The sequence below is a fragment of the Limulus polyphemus genome, unplaced genomic scaffold, assembly GCF_000517525.1.
Source record: "Limulus polyphemus unplaced genomic scaffold, Limulus_polyphemus-2.1.2 Scaffold417, whole genome shotgun sequence".
Classification (NCBI taxonomy): domain Eukaryota; kingdom Metazoa; phylum Arthropoda; class Merostomata; order Xiphosura; family Limulidae; genus Limulus; species Limulus polyphemus.
In genome coordinates, this window is record NW_013666027.1 from 105,137 (window position 1) to 119,230 (window position 14,094).

Consider the following 14,094-nt stretch of genomic DNA (forward strand, 5'->3'; position numbering starts at 1 on the left):
CATATAACACAGAATGTTGTAAAATGAAACTTAGGTTGTAAGAAATTATATAAATGGCAAATAACGGCGAAAAGAACAAATACACATAGGAGAATGAAAAAAAAAAAAAAAAAAGAGTTCAATTATATGTAGTTTTCACTCTCGAAAATTTGTATAAAGAATTTCGGCCCAAGAATAAATCGACTTGCTCATTTCTAGTGTTTGTATCGTGAACGTAATTAAATATATATTAGAATGAAAAAAAGTGGAAAATTATTTAGTACAATAAGTTATTGAAGACACAGACATATTTGGTTAAAGAGCAGGAAAAATCACTTGGTATTGTTATTATTTACCATTTAAAGGGCTTCTAGTGTATTAATATGTAACTAGGGTGAAAACTCGTTCTTCGCTTAAGAACCTTTTTTTTTTGTTGTTATTATGGCATTTTGTATTTTAATGCACAGAGTTTATACACTGTAGGGCAAGTGCTGTGTCTCTAAAGTAATTAATATAGTTAAGTGGCATGTCTAGACTACTTACGTAAAGGCTCGGTACGCATAATTCTGATCGAATCTGATGGCCGTGCGGGGCGTCTCAATAACTGCGATTCCACAACAAGTAATAACCAGTAAACACCTCTAGTACAAAATACTCTTATTGAGCCGAATGATTTGATCAAAAATGACAAACTGACCGACTTATCTAGTACGAGACATCAGATAAAGTGACGCTTTCAAAACCTGGGTATCGTGAGAAAATACTAAAACTCAACAGTTTATTGTTACAAAGAATAAGAGAGTCGTATATTAGTCTATATAACAAAACCTTTTCATTCAACACACTTCCTGCAAAAAGAAAGAAGAGAAAAGATAATAAACCTGTTTTTACTCGAGATAAAGATACAAGAAAAAAAAAACAACTTTTTTTTTAGAATTTTAGCAAAACTTGTCAACAGGTTTGGGAATGAGAAGGGACCAGTCGATCCATTCACGACAGGTTTGTCGCATGTTATAATACAACAGGTGACAACAAAACCTAATAAAAGGTTTTAAAGATAAAAGTATAACATTGAAATATATAAAATAAAAAGATAGTTAGAATTAATCAAAATTCGGGAGAATGTGAGGTATAAAAGTGGGTAATTATATTGGCATTTCCAATGAATATTCTGGGCAAAAAGTAACAATTTCCAGAAACACTTCTTTCGTGGTATCCAAATTCACTCCTTGCTGCTAATGCACACACATGATTCTTTGCTTTCATTCACAGATATTTACTCTTAAAATTGCTATTTCAATTCACATTAGCTGTACATATGCAAGGCTTACACCTTCTAACTAATTAACTGATAAAAGGTCCGGGTCTTTATAAGCGCGAATTCATTACACCAATAACGTTATCTTAAAGTAACGTGGAACTAGTTTTGGTATATAATTTACCAGATCAATTGTACTTAACTTCCTATTGTGGAAAATATTCAATTCATACATTATATACTCATATGTTAAAAATACATGTTCTTATCTTTCTGTATTTCGGTAATTTTATTAGGGTGTCTAACAAAAAAGTTGGACCACTGATACTTATAACTCAACTCGCCAATTCTTACAGATGTCTTAACACTTTTCAGTTATGTTCAGTGTGCGCACTTTCCTGAGCACAGTAAGTTACATGCAAATATACGTAGCAATTTCATGAAGATAGTGTTCGAGTTTAATATATTGGTGAAAAAAGGTTAAAAGAAATAAAACATATTTCAAACCCTGCCTTTAGTATTTCTGATAACACAAGTACGAATGATTTGATATAAAGGGGAAAGTTACAACCTAGAGATGGAAAAAGACAATAATCATTGCATTCTTTATAAAATGGTCCATAAATAATGTTGATTTCTTCATTAAGTACTAAAAACAAAACAAAAAAATCTTTTAAAAGTTATTATTTTAAGCGTAAGTAATACACGTTAAAATAATTTTACTCCCATAGATCAAAATCAAAATAATTAGAAAAGTCGGTCCTTCTTATAGTTGGAGATTTCAGTATATATATATGTATATAAATTTAAAAAAGTATAATTATTAAATATATTTTCAATCTTCTAATACTATAAAACACAGTGTGTATCTGCCTGTCTATCTCTCGGTCACGCACTGATGTCATTGAAACTTATTAGGTAACTTAAGTAGTTTGGTTTCCTGTCAAAGAGAAGCGAGTAGTCGAGGATTGATCGAAAATTAAAGATATATTTGGACTAAAATGTTCAAACAATTCACCTTTTTCGCAATTTGAAAAGGCATCTTTGTTAAATCGTCTAGTTACGTCAGAAAGAACGTAAATATACTTTAGTAGACATCTTATACAATATATTAATAGCTTATCAAAGTTTTTAAAAAGGTCTAACGTTACGTCGTAAAATAATATTAGAAGATTATTTATTGACAGTATTGAATGCGGTAAGGTTTAGCCCTAACTGAACTAAAGCAAAAAACGTACACAAGTTACAGTGTTAATTTATATCTTTATCGAATATAGGCCGTACTTAATAAAGGCTTAAGTAATGTTAGGACTAACACAAGTGGACTGGACTATTAGATTTCGGTGTCTGCGATTAGAATTCTTTGGAATTACTCTAGAAATCCTGTATTTAAAGAAGTACTGTTGCAATAAAGATACTAATTTGGCCGCATATATTTTACGGGGCTCTGCTAGTATTATTATACTACTTCATTTAAATATTACTGTAAGCACTTCAGTCACAGGTGAAATTAGTTCTCTATTAGTATCACTATGACGGGGCTGGGGCGATTGTGTTCACCGAATGTGTCTTCACAACTAGCCAGCCTACTATAGAGCTTCAAGCTGCTACACAGGAACTCGGTTAGTTCCATCCGGTAACACTTTCAAAGGTCAAGGTCAATACGGCGTTTAAATGATATGGAAGTTTATTTTATTTTAGGCCTTATATTGTTTTTCTTCTTTCCTAGGTTCATTTGAATTGTTTAGATATTAATATCACTACTTTCACGATGTTACTGAACATAAAAAGCATTGATGAAACAGTACTAATTTCCCCCAAAATGGGTTAAATAATTTCATGAAATAAAATCAGTGCCGTATTAAGGCGAGGACTGATGGAGCTGTAGCACCGGGTCCATTGCAAAAAATAGGCTTAACAGATTTCGATGTACAATGCTTTTTAAATATCTTTGCCCCACCCATGCTTTCTTGTTCAATCTTCGCTTTCTAATTCAAACGTAATTATTTTCATTATATTCACGAAAGGATAAAATTCTGTTTAGATAGTTATTACATTCAGTGTATTAAAATTATGGTAAATATTACAATTGTTATCATACTTTTCAATTGAATTCTTTGAAAAAAAAATATATCACTATGTACGTGTTTTTCATAAAAGTTTTGTTCAAAATTCATTTTATGTTGATATTGTTTGAAGCAACCTATTTCTTTATGTACGAGTAGTATTAAAAAACTGTATCAATGATAAATCTGTCTGTCAAAAAAACACGGAAAGTAAAATTATAATGTAACTGTGAATTATTTTATAAGTTTTCTTACTGAAATGTCAAATGCAAATTTCTTGCTCGATTTTTATGTTTTTACAAGCAGTGATGGAAATAGGGTACAAGCCCCCCCCCCCCATTGGTCAAGTTTAGTACTACTGAAGATGTTTATTAACCCTATTGCCACGGGCCAGGGGTCAAAGACCATGCCATTGCGTTTGTTGCATTCAAAAGTTTATTGAACTGCTATTTTATGAATTTATCTCAATAAGTTTGGTATCAAATTGTAGACTATAATTCAAATTTTAATATCATACGTTTGTTAGTTTCTTAATTTGAAAGTAAATATTAAAAGAACACCCCTAAATATTTTTGTGTGTTACGTGGTATGTTGAATTCAGCATTGGTTCATATTATATGTTTGTGGTGTCCAAATACAAAGTCTAAAGTTTCTTACGAATTAGGAACTCAAATTACCGATATATTTTCTATTTGCTTTTTTTATACCTATCATCCCACTGCTACTTCTAAGCATGTACCTAGTTCCTAAAAACCCATTTCCTTTCCTGTTTATAGGCCCAGACCCGCGGGAAGCAATGCATGTACACATACTTTTCATTAATAGGTCCTGATAATGTGAAACAGCGACCATAAAGCTAAAGTTCACAGTCGATTAAACAGTCACTATGAAAAATCTGTGTAACAACAACAAAATGAAACACAGACCACGTCATTACGCGGATATATTCTACCGCCATTTCTACTTTTAAAATGGAAGTTAATGGCCATGATATAAAAGACTTAATATCTTGTATACACGTATTATGGGATTTACCTAAAGAATACTGAATTGATATTGAAAAAGAAAGCAGTCAGTGAATATAAAAGAGACATGCTTTGATTTAAAGATAAAGCACGGCAAACATAGCAGTACTTATGTAATGTACATTTCAGCACGCTGTTTTACTGTTACCTATATAATTTTTGGGGCCAACTAGAGGACTCCCTGTAAAACCTAACTTAACGTAGTACACAACCACTGGAACAAAATAGTAACACTTACAAATATTATCTGAGTTTCACGGTAATATTAAAACTTGAAGGGATGCTTTTAACCCTGTCCGGACTAGAGGGGTGTCTCTGATATCCCCTGATTGAAAAAATAAATTATTGTGAGAGCTTGCGAATAGAGGTAAAAAAGAAGGTATAACAATGTGTCAACCACACTACATCTGCTATACACAGTGCTGATGAAACCTTTCGCCCAATAACATACATTGCCATGATGTTTGTATTTTATTTCCATATTTAGTTACATACTTACATGTTAATTATTATTAAAAACGCAGGCAATCCACATCGAACACAAACAGGCGGCGGAACAAATTTGAATTTGGGGAAACACTGACGATCGGGGGCACCTTATTTTCTAGGTTAACATTGACTTCAAATTTGAAACAGTGAACTTCCGTGACAATTATAGACAAGTCTCTACTCCCCCATTTACAAGGACACTTCGTTACTGGGTCCAAAGTTGGGGGCACATGCCCTCTGTCACATCCTCCGGTTCCGTCGCATATGCGGGCACATATATACGTAGCCTACGTGCTTGTAATCGTTCATACATTTTTTTAAGTGATAAAACCAAGAAGTTTCATTCAAACATAGTATATTGTGATACAACTTGCTTTATAATTTATAATACAATGTTAAACATTCTACTGGCTTGCCCTATTTTATGCATTTTACTACAAAATTGTGATTTAATGGCGCGGGTGGGATGTGTATGCATGAGCGGGAAGCCTCAAGAATTCTTAAGCCGCCTCTGTACAATTTAACAGAGATAATATTTTATATAATATGATCGTCATATCTAATATTGAAAACCTAAAAAAAAACAAAAAAACAAAAAAAAAACAAACACACCCTTAGCAACGTTAATTCCACTTAAGAGTTTTAAAAAGAATGCAGAGTGGTTACGATTTTAGAAAAATCCAACTTGACTACAGATAGCAAACATTAACTAAACCACTAAAACTAAACACACACAGAAGGAGATAATTATAGATAAAACAGGCTAATCGGAAACACTTACCGTTATCATTTCGGAAGATTCCAAAATAAGGCATTCATTAGCCCGACGCCCACCTACTGCTGTCCTCTTCCCAAAACTTTAAGAAAATGAAAAGTAGTGTGTTATACAATAACACTGGAAACTACAAATAAGTACACAGTGATAAAAACCTGCTTTTCTGCCTTGGGTCAAACTTGTCTAATTATCTGAAAGGACAAAGTAACGAAGGTGGATAAGTACTATCTACGGCAAACAATCGACAAAATGGCAAGGTTGGCGTATAGAAAAAAAAAAAAGAACTGTGAAATGAAACATATACAAAAACAGAGAAAATCCTCTGAACGAAGTGTACGTTTTACTTTACCACAAAAATAAAGTATACGCGTACACACTCACATGTACGTGAAGAAGGACTTCACACGCTTCTTCATCATGTGTCTGAAGGGTGACATTGAACGAAAACTGTTAAAACGATTTTTAAAAGTGAAGTTACAAACTCTGACTTTTCAATTCCTTTACATTATGTACTTCATTGGAGTAACTTTTCAGTATTATTGTAAACAAATAAATGTAAAAAATGGTAAAAACAAACTACACTTAACCTTTGGAACCGCTCGTTCTTCCTCAGTTCCGTTATAACTTCATTCATGGCTTCCCTTGACGGAAACATCTTGATTAATTCAGTTATCTCTCCGACAAAGCGCACAACTGGAAGTGATCATTTTGTTTTAACGAAGAAAGTATCTCAACCGCTAAATCAATATTTTACTTTTTTTGAAGTCACAAAACCGGTTTCGTGTTTCACTCTGAAATCGTAGAAATACACAACCGTTTTCAAAAGAGTAGTTCAAAAACGATTTGAAATAAACCAAGAAACCGACTTGCTCAATAAAACGGAAATAATTTCACGGTTGTATGTACAGAATAGGCGGTACCGTCATCTCACTAGCCGAAACTTGTATATAGACGCTACGCGATATTTACTCTTGATATCATTACTCACTGTTTGGAAGTGTTTTATGGCATAGGTTCTCAAATATATAAATGTTTTAGATTTATTTTGAAAGATGACGACTCTACAATGAGGAATATCTGACAATGTAGTGGGAACAAAAATAATCCATGCCTTCAGTTGTAGGGCCGTTGCTTTTCAAACGTGCCAGGTGGCTTATCGTAACGCTAAAAACGTATATTATTCGTTGTACTGAGGCTTAAGCCTAACGAACACAAAAACTTTAACGACAGCTTCATCTCAGCGCTGATAACGAACGAACATCGGGGCACGTGGAACAGGAATCTCCTAGCAGAACAGTGCACGTTTTTTAAATCAAGTATCTACGCACGTTTTCAAACTTTATATGTGGTAATATAAATACAAAATGCAGTTTGACACAAATACACAAAAATTAAATACACGCGAAGCAGTTTATCGGTACAAAGATCAGATTATTATACCAGTTTATACTCGAGAAACAGCGGCGTTAGAACGATACATACGATCCAGGTACTGGTACCACAATCCACAGTGGACTAATAATAAAGATCAGTGCCACGATCGTACAGAGACCACGGGACTGGCTTAACTGCCCGAAACGGTCGCCTGAACGGTTGAAACCCAACTGACTCTGGAGAGGAGAGACGACCCGCCTGGTTTGCCTAGGGGGACCGCCACAGAATGATGCAGCTGCATTACTCCATCCCCAACCCCCAAACATTGTATATGTAGTAGTTTCCCTGGTTGTTGTGCATGGGTAAATTGCAAGACATTTTTGGCTACCTGTATCAGTTCCAGCTGTCAGCTGCTCACACATACGCATAATGCACATCTACACAGTAAAGTAACACTGAAACACATGTATGATCTTCAACCTCTCTAGACAGTATATATATATATATATATATACACACACACTTAACATGTATGTATTAGTACTTGAAAAATCGTCGGCTAGCAATTGGCTCAGTAATACGTCTTTGTAAAGACAAAACACCTACATATAGAGAGAAGTTTATTCCTCTTTAACCTCACTTATTCAAGTGTCTATATACTCTTACACTAAACAGATGGCAGTCGCCAATGCACGCCCAAGTACAACAACCAAAACCGAAAAAAAAAAGAGTAAAAAAAAAAGTATGGTTTACGTTATTTCCTATTCTACTCGCTTATAAAAACGCTGAATATAGTATTTACATATTTCTACGTCACAACTTCGGTGAAAAACTATATATACGGTCACCAAAATATAGTGTAAATACAGACACACAGTAACAGTAATGCGATATAATTGTTACCCATGTTAAACTCAACTTTACGATGTTAAGTACAAAAGAAGTCATTAGTTTACGTAACGATAGAGATAATAGAACACAGGCTGCATCATACCAATATAATCACACTAATAACGAAGGATGTGTTTATGTAAATATCCAACTAACTATACGGGCCTTGAGGGAGCTGACGCAACCCCATTTCAATGTACTTTAACAAGTTAATTCACCATTATTTTATTAATGAATTAGACATTTAAGAGTATGAACATAGGCTTTAAAACACGACTTTTAGCCGTAAATAAGTCCTACGGCTGTGTTTCTGGTACACAGACCATAGAAATGTTAACAACACACACACACACATATATACATATTAGGGATGCACGGGTAGTAAAATTTGGCCGAATACCCGGCAACTAAACTTCGGAGGGGTGTTGTCAACTGGGACCAGGTTCTCCTCTCACCCCCCCAAAAAACAACAACAAATAAACATACACAAAAATTAGAAACAAAAACGTTTATTACATTTAACCGAATATTCACCAACATAACATTCAAGTTTTACTTTCAACTTCCAATGCCTAGCCACAACTTCTCAAACCCTAACCACTATTGTTCTCAAAAACCCCACCTTCCCCAGAAATCCTCTTCTCAAACCATGCTTAATATTAATCCTATTGTTCTCTGATTCTCCGACTTTCAGCGGGCGGTCAGTCTTTGTTGATCAGGACACGTTATTGTAACTTTCAGTATCGCGTAAGTTGCCACAAATATTAGGGCTTAAACGCCATTTTCAATTACCCCGGATTGGGCTGTTTCTAACTTCGACACTCGGCCCAAGACGAGTATTACCGGCCAGTCCAACACCCGGCCGGGGCGCATTATCTGGCCGGGTACCCGCGCTTCCCTAATATATAAATACACAAACAAGGTTCGCTGTCCGCGGTCCCGGCATGCCCAAGTGGTTAGGGCGCTTGACTTGCAATCTGAGGGTCACGGGTTCGATTCCCCGTCCCACCAAACATGCTCGTCCTTTCAGCCGTAAGCGCATTATAATGTTAGGTCAGTCCTACTATTCGTTGGTAAAAGAATAGCCACCGAGTTGGCAGTGGGTGGTGATGACTAGCTATTTTCTCTCTAGTCTTTCACTGCTAAATTAGGGACGGCTAGCGCATATAGCCCTCGTGTGGCTCGTATAAACTTGATCTCTAGAGAAATGTATAAACCGTATGAGGCACAGTAACAGGTGGAGCGTTACAACGCATAATTAATATACTAATAACCCATCAACTATTATAACTTCTTAAATACAACAGATTCAGTCATGATTAATATAAATGTTGTTCACTTACGCAAGTATGAAAAAATAAATAGCTAGCTAACATTCCTGTTCGTTCAAGTTCTTGGGAAATGTACTTATATATAAAATAATGATAGAAAAAAAATGTTGGTGGTCATGGAAACAAGCTCAGTAATCCGTGCACGCACCGCCATATGTTGGTTGTTAAAATTCAGTGAATTTATAAGAGCGTGCTGAGAATGTGTTCACGTTTTGCATTTAACGCTTTAATATTAACTGTCTCCAATGTAAAATACATTTACTACGAAAATGAAGCCCTCACCGTATAAGTACTGTTCAATAAACAAGTGCATATTGTGTTTATGAAACACCTATGTCTACACTAAAGTTGTACTGAATGTTTAAGTCTCCCTTCTCCAATTTAATGATGTAGTATCTGTTGTACAAATTTGGTCAGTATCCATACAATCTTCATATATTATGTCCGCAAGGTTGAGGCGAATTTGTTCTATATACCAGCGATCTTTTTTACCTTTACATTTGACCCATGACCTTCAAAAATTAACTGGGCCAATAACTTTGTATGCAGTACCTGTTATATAACTTTTAGTCAAAATCTGTCCATGCAATTTTGAGATATCCTGCCCACACAAGATCGGGAATGAACGGACAGACAGGGGCAAACCAATAAGCTCCGGTCTGCTTCGCAATGGGGCATTAAAATATGATAATGTAAAATCCACATCAAGCTCCAGAGAATGAAAGTAAAAATTCAGAATAATTTAAAAGTTGAAGAAATATTATTCCTTGACATGCTACATTGCATGTACACAAGTATTTACTTTATACTTTCACAATCACAACAAACCAGTTCAAAGAAATAAGAACAATACAGAGCTCAAAATTGCAATGAGTCTCTGTATAAGAATGATCAAACACAGCGGTTTTTTTTGTAGCACTAAAAGAGATACAGAAGAAATTAACCAACGCAGTACTTTCAGTTTACACAATTTGCTCATTATTAATAAAATATCCACATTTAGTGCTCTTCTCCAAAATTTAAAGTCGTGTTTCCTTTTACCCTGAACATTATGCACCTTTAGAACTGGTAAGGAAATTTTTCCTTAAACTTTTGATTCTAGAGCCATCTGAAGATATTCAAAACATTAAACAAATTTTAGTAAACCAATCTTTTCCCAGCAATGTGATATAATGATGATAATAAAAATAGTGCGTGTTTTTCTCCTCAATGGTACGAATGCGAATAGGAAGCTTAATATACATACCGATAGTGAAAGAAAGCGATGCAAGGCCTAGCCACTCATGGTTGTATCATTACCATAGATCATAAACACTCCTTTTATGTAAACTTATATGCATCTTTAACGTAAAACTTGAGATTATAAAAATAAGATAAACCTACGGCAAATTACTGCAGACGCAAAATTCTAGTGGAAATTACTATAAATATTCAAATGTTTGTTCACAACATCACGTCAACGAATGGGTTTATCAGTTTCGAAAACAGTAAAATAAGAAAAAAACAAAAAACAACAACATTATTTTGATCAGAAAAACAATTCTTATAATTAGTTGCATTCATTTTATTACGAAAATCACTTAACATCGAGTTAGACTATTTTTCTCGAACCTCTTATGGAATAGACTCCATAGGGTGTCAGAAGCAGGCTTGTTCGATTGTAACCTATTTGTGAAACAACATGGTCACCTATGACAGAAGATACTTACAGTGACGTTGAATATTATTTCAAATAGCCCCAGTCAGATTGGTTTGAATTTCGCGCAATGCTACACGAGGGCTATCAGTCTATGTCCATGGCAGTTATTTTGGTGTAAAGTTAATAGTTTAGAGAAAAAACTATTAATCACCAGGGGTGTTCGAAGATTAACAATCCTCCTTCTCCCTGCTCGAGATTAGAAGTTCGTAAAGTGGTCATCGTTCTAACGGTCAAGTGGGCGAAAAAAAATTATGTATATATATAAATAAATCAAAATTGAATGCGTAAACCCATATATAAATACATGCACTGGTGGTAATACTGAAGTAAGTGGGCGGAAATGAAGGCGAAGACGTAGCAGAGGTAGGTTGTTATTGCAGAAGAAACAAGTCGAGAACGATTGTTAACAAAGTATTGAAACAAACCGCAGCAAACGGGCCTTTACAGGACCTGGCGGGGATCAGCTGATCCAAGTGCCATGGCTGGGATCTATAGATCCAATGTTTAAGAGTGTGGTGTGTGTGGTGGGGGGGGGGAGTGCCCCTAGAATAACCCGCTTTCACTAGCCGGGACGGGGGCTATCAGCGTTAGCCGTACTTAATTTATCAGTGAAGGCAGCTAGTCAATACCACCTACCGCCAACTCTTGGACTATTCTTTTACCAACGAATAATGGGATTGACTGTCACAATATAACGCCACCACGTCTGAAAGGGCAAGCAGGCTCGGTGACGGAGGTTCGACCCCATGACCCTCAGGTTGCGAGGCCATGGAAGGCCCATCAATCAGATTGAAATTCAGTGACTGTTACGGAAGATGGCGTAATCATTTTCATACTATTCTAATCAATATCGGAAGAACTAAAAACTCTACAAATTGTTGCAATGTCGCCTATCAAATGCCCTTTTTCATCATGTTAGAAATGCATTATGTAGGACACGCATGATTAGCAATAAAGTTCAGGTATATTTTAGATGCATTACACTTTTCTGAAATAATCAAAAATATCCAACACTTGTAACAAGTGGCTCATGCGGTTTTCTATTTTCACTCTGCCATCGGTACAAAAACGAAGGTTAAAACGTATCTCATCAGACCACATCACATGTTTCCAACCATCACTGTACGTAGGCTCTAAATACCACTGAAACGGTAATTTCCTGTTTGCATCTGAGATAAGCGGTTTTAAGACTTGTTGTTGTGAAAGTTTCTGTAACGTCATTCGCATGGTATGGTTGAGAGTAGTCAAATCCACAAAAGACAATGAACTAACAAGTAACACACTAATAATTAGCCGTCTAGGTACAGGTCTAAAACCACAATAGTGACGAACAACAAAACATGTTGTCTGCTGCAGGTATTAAAACAAAGATACAAATATAGTTCTGAAATATATATTTATTTTAGATTACTTATGCGTTCGGTAAATTTAAATAAATAATTATATTACCAAGATTTTAGGAGATTCTCCTATTGATACACTTAATCATCAGAACCTCTATAAATCCGTCTTTTACACACACACACACACACACACACACACACACACACACACACATATATATATATATATATATTTATATATATTTATTATGATACTCGTTTTAGACAGTGAAAATAAAAGCAAAGAAAAAACAATATATATATATATATATATATGTAATAATTTATAACAATGCTAAGAAAATAACAGAAATGTTTAAGCATTAGCTAGTTTGTTTGTAGAATTTTCGCGCAAAGCTACACAGGGTTAACTGCGCACAATCGTAATTAATTTTCAACTGACAGACTACAAAGGCAAAGCCACTAGTCAACAGTACCTACCACCATCTCTTAAACTATTCTTGTCTGATCCGAATAGTGGGTTTGACTGTCATTCTTATTGCAGCACATCCACAAACTCAAAGTGAAGAGCGAGTTTGTGCGACAAATGGACAGGAACTATGAATTCCCGGATTCACAACCAAGGCACGTTAGCCATTAGGCCACGCCCGGCCCTTTTAAGCACTTTGACAATTTACAATAACCTTCGGTGCCTTTACTCTCACAATTTTCTTATCATTACATAAATTGCCCCCCAGTTATCTCGCTGTAAAACCAACACATTGTTGCATCTACAGACTGACTGAAACAAGGCTTAATACATAATAGTTCACGAAATTTAGGGTTTAAACTGAAAATAATTAGTGTAAAGCTGAAAAATTCAGGATAGATGCCATTTGTTATGTATTGCGACATATCAAAAGTCTCATGTTGTCACTTGTGTGCTTCGTGGATAAATCCTCACCGGAATGGTGGAGGAGTAGCTGCCCCACTCCTCATGCGTATGCTTGCTCGAGTTAGAACTAATTTTGTCTGCTATCTTGTCAAACATCATGTATATATCTTTGTAATATATTTAAGAAAATCTCGAAATTCCTAAACTAACAGTATAATGTCGAACTTGGGTCTAAAAGTGAAAACTGTTTCATCTTATCTTTAAATATTACAAGAAACTACTTTCTACCAAGAACTATCTCCCTGTCTATTAATTTAAATAAGATGTGGATACAGATTCCTGGCAAAGAACAATGTCCAAGTTTCTATTTTGATTTGCCAAGCAATAAAAAAAACTTGAAAGCTATATTTTCGAGTTTGGAAGAAAAAACAACTTTGGAGAAAAACCTTAACCTAGATTTCTTTTTGGAAACATATCAAAGCCTATATAATATGGTAAAAAGATAAAAAGACGTTAATATGTATGGTGACCTTGAATTATTTCAGTCACCTGAATTATCCAACAATCTCAACCATAATTACTGTCACGGTTTAAGATTACTCTTTCGAAGAGAAAAAAAAAAGGCGGGAATAAATTCAAAACACATGTTGCGAGAAGACCAAAGTATTTAAATACATGTCACGTTTCAAAACAAAAACAAAAAAATAATAATAATAAATAAAGTTTTTCCTTCTTTCAGCGTGATGAGAACAAAACCACCAGCACTTATATTTCATACACGAGTCTAAGAAAATTCCCAAGATTATCAAACTGTCTTTCGAATATCATGTGACAACGTTGATCATTCGTACTTGATTTTTGATTATACGTATATACCTGTATGATTGAAAGAGAGAGAGGAGCAAACAAAATAATATATCGGTCGCTTGAGCCCAGGACCCGAATCTTTTCAGTACCTTGCTATTTTGAGATCTTACATAAACTATACTA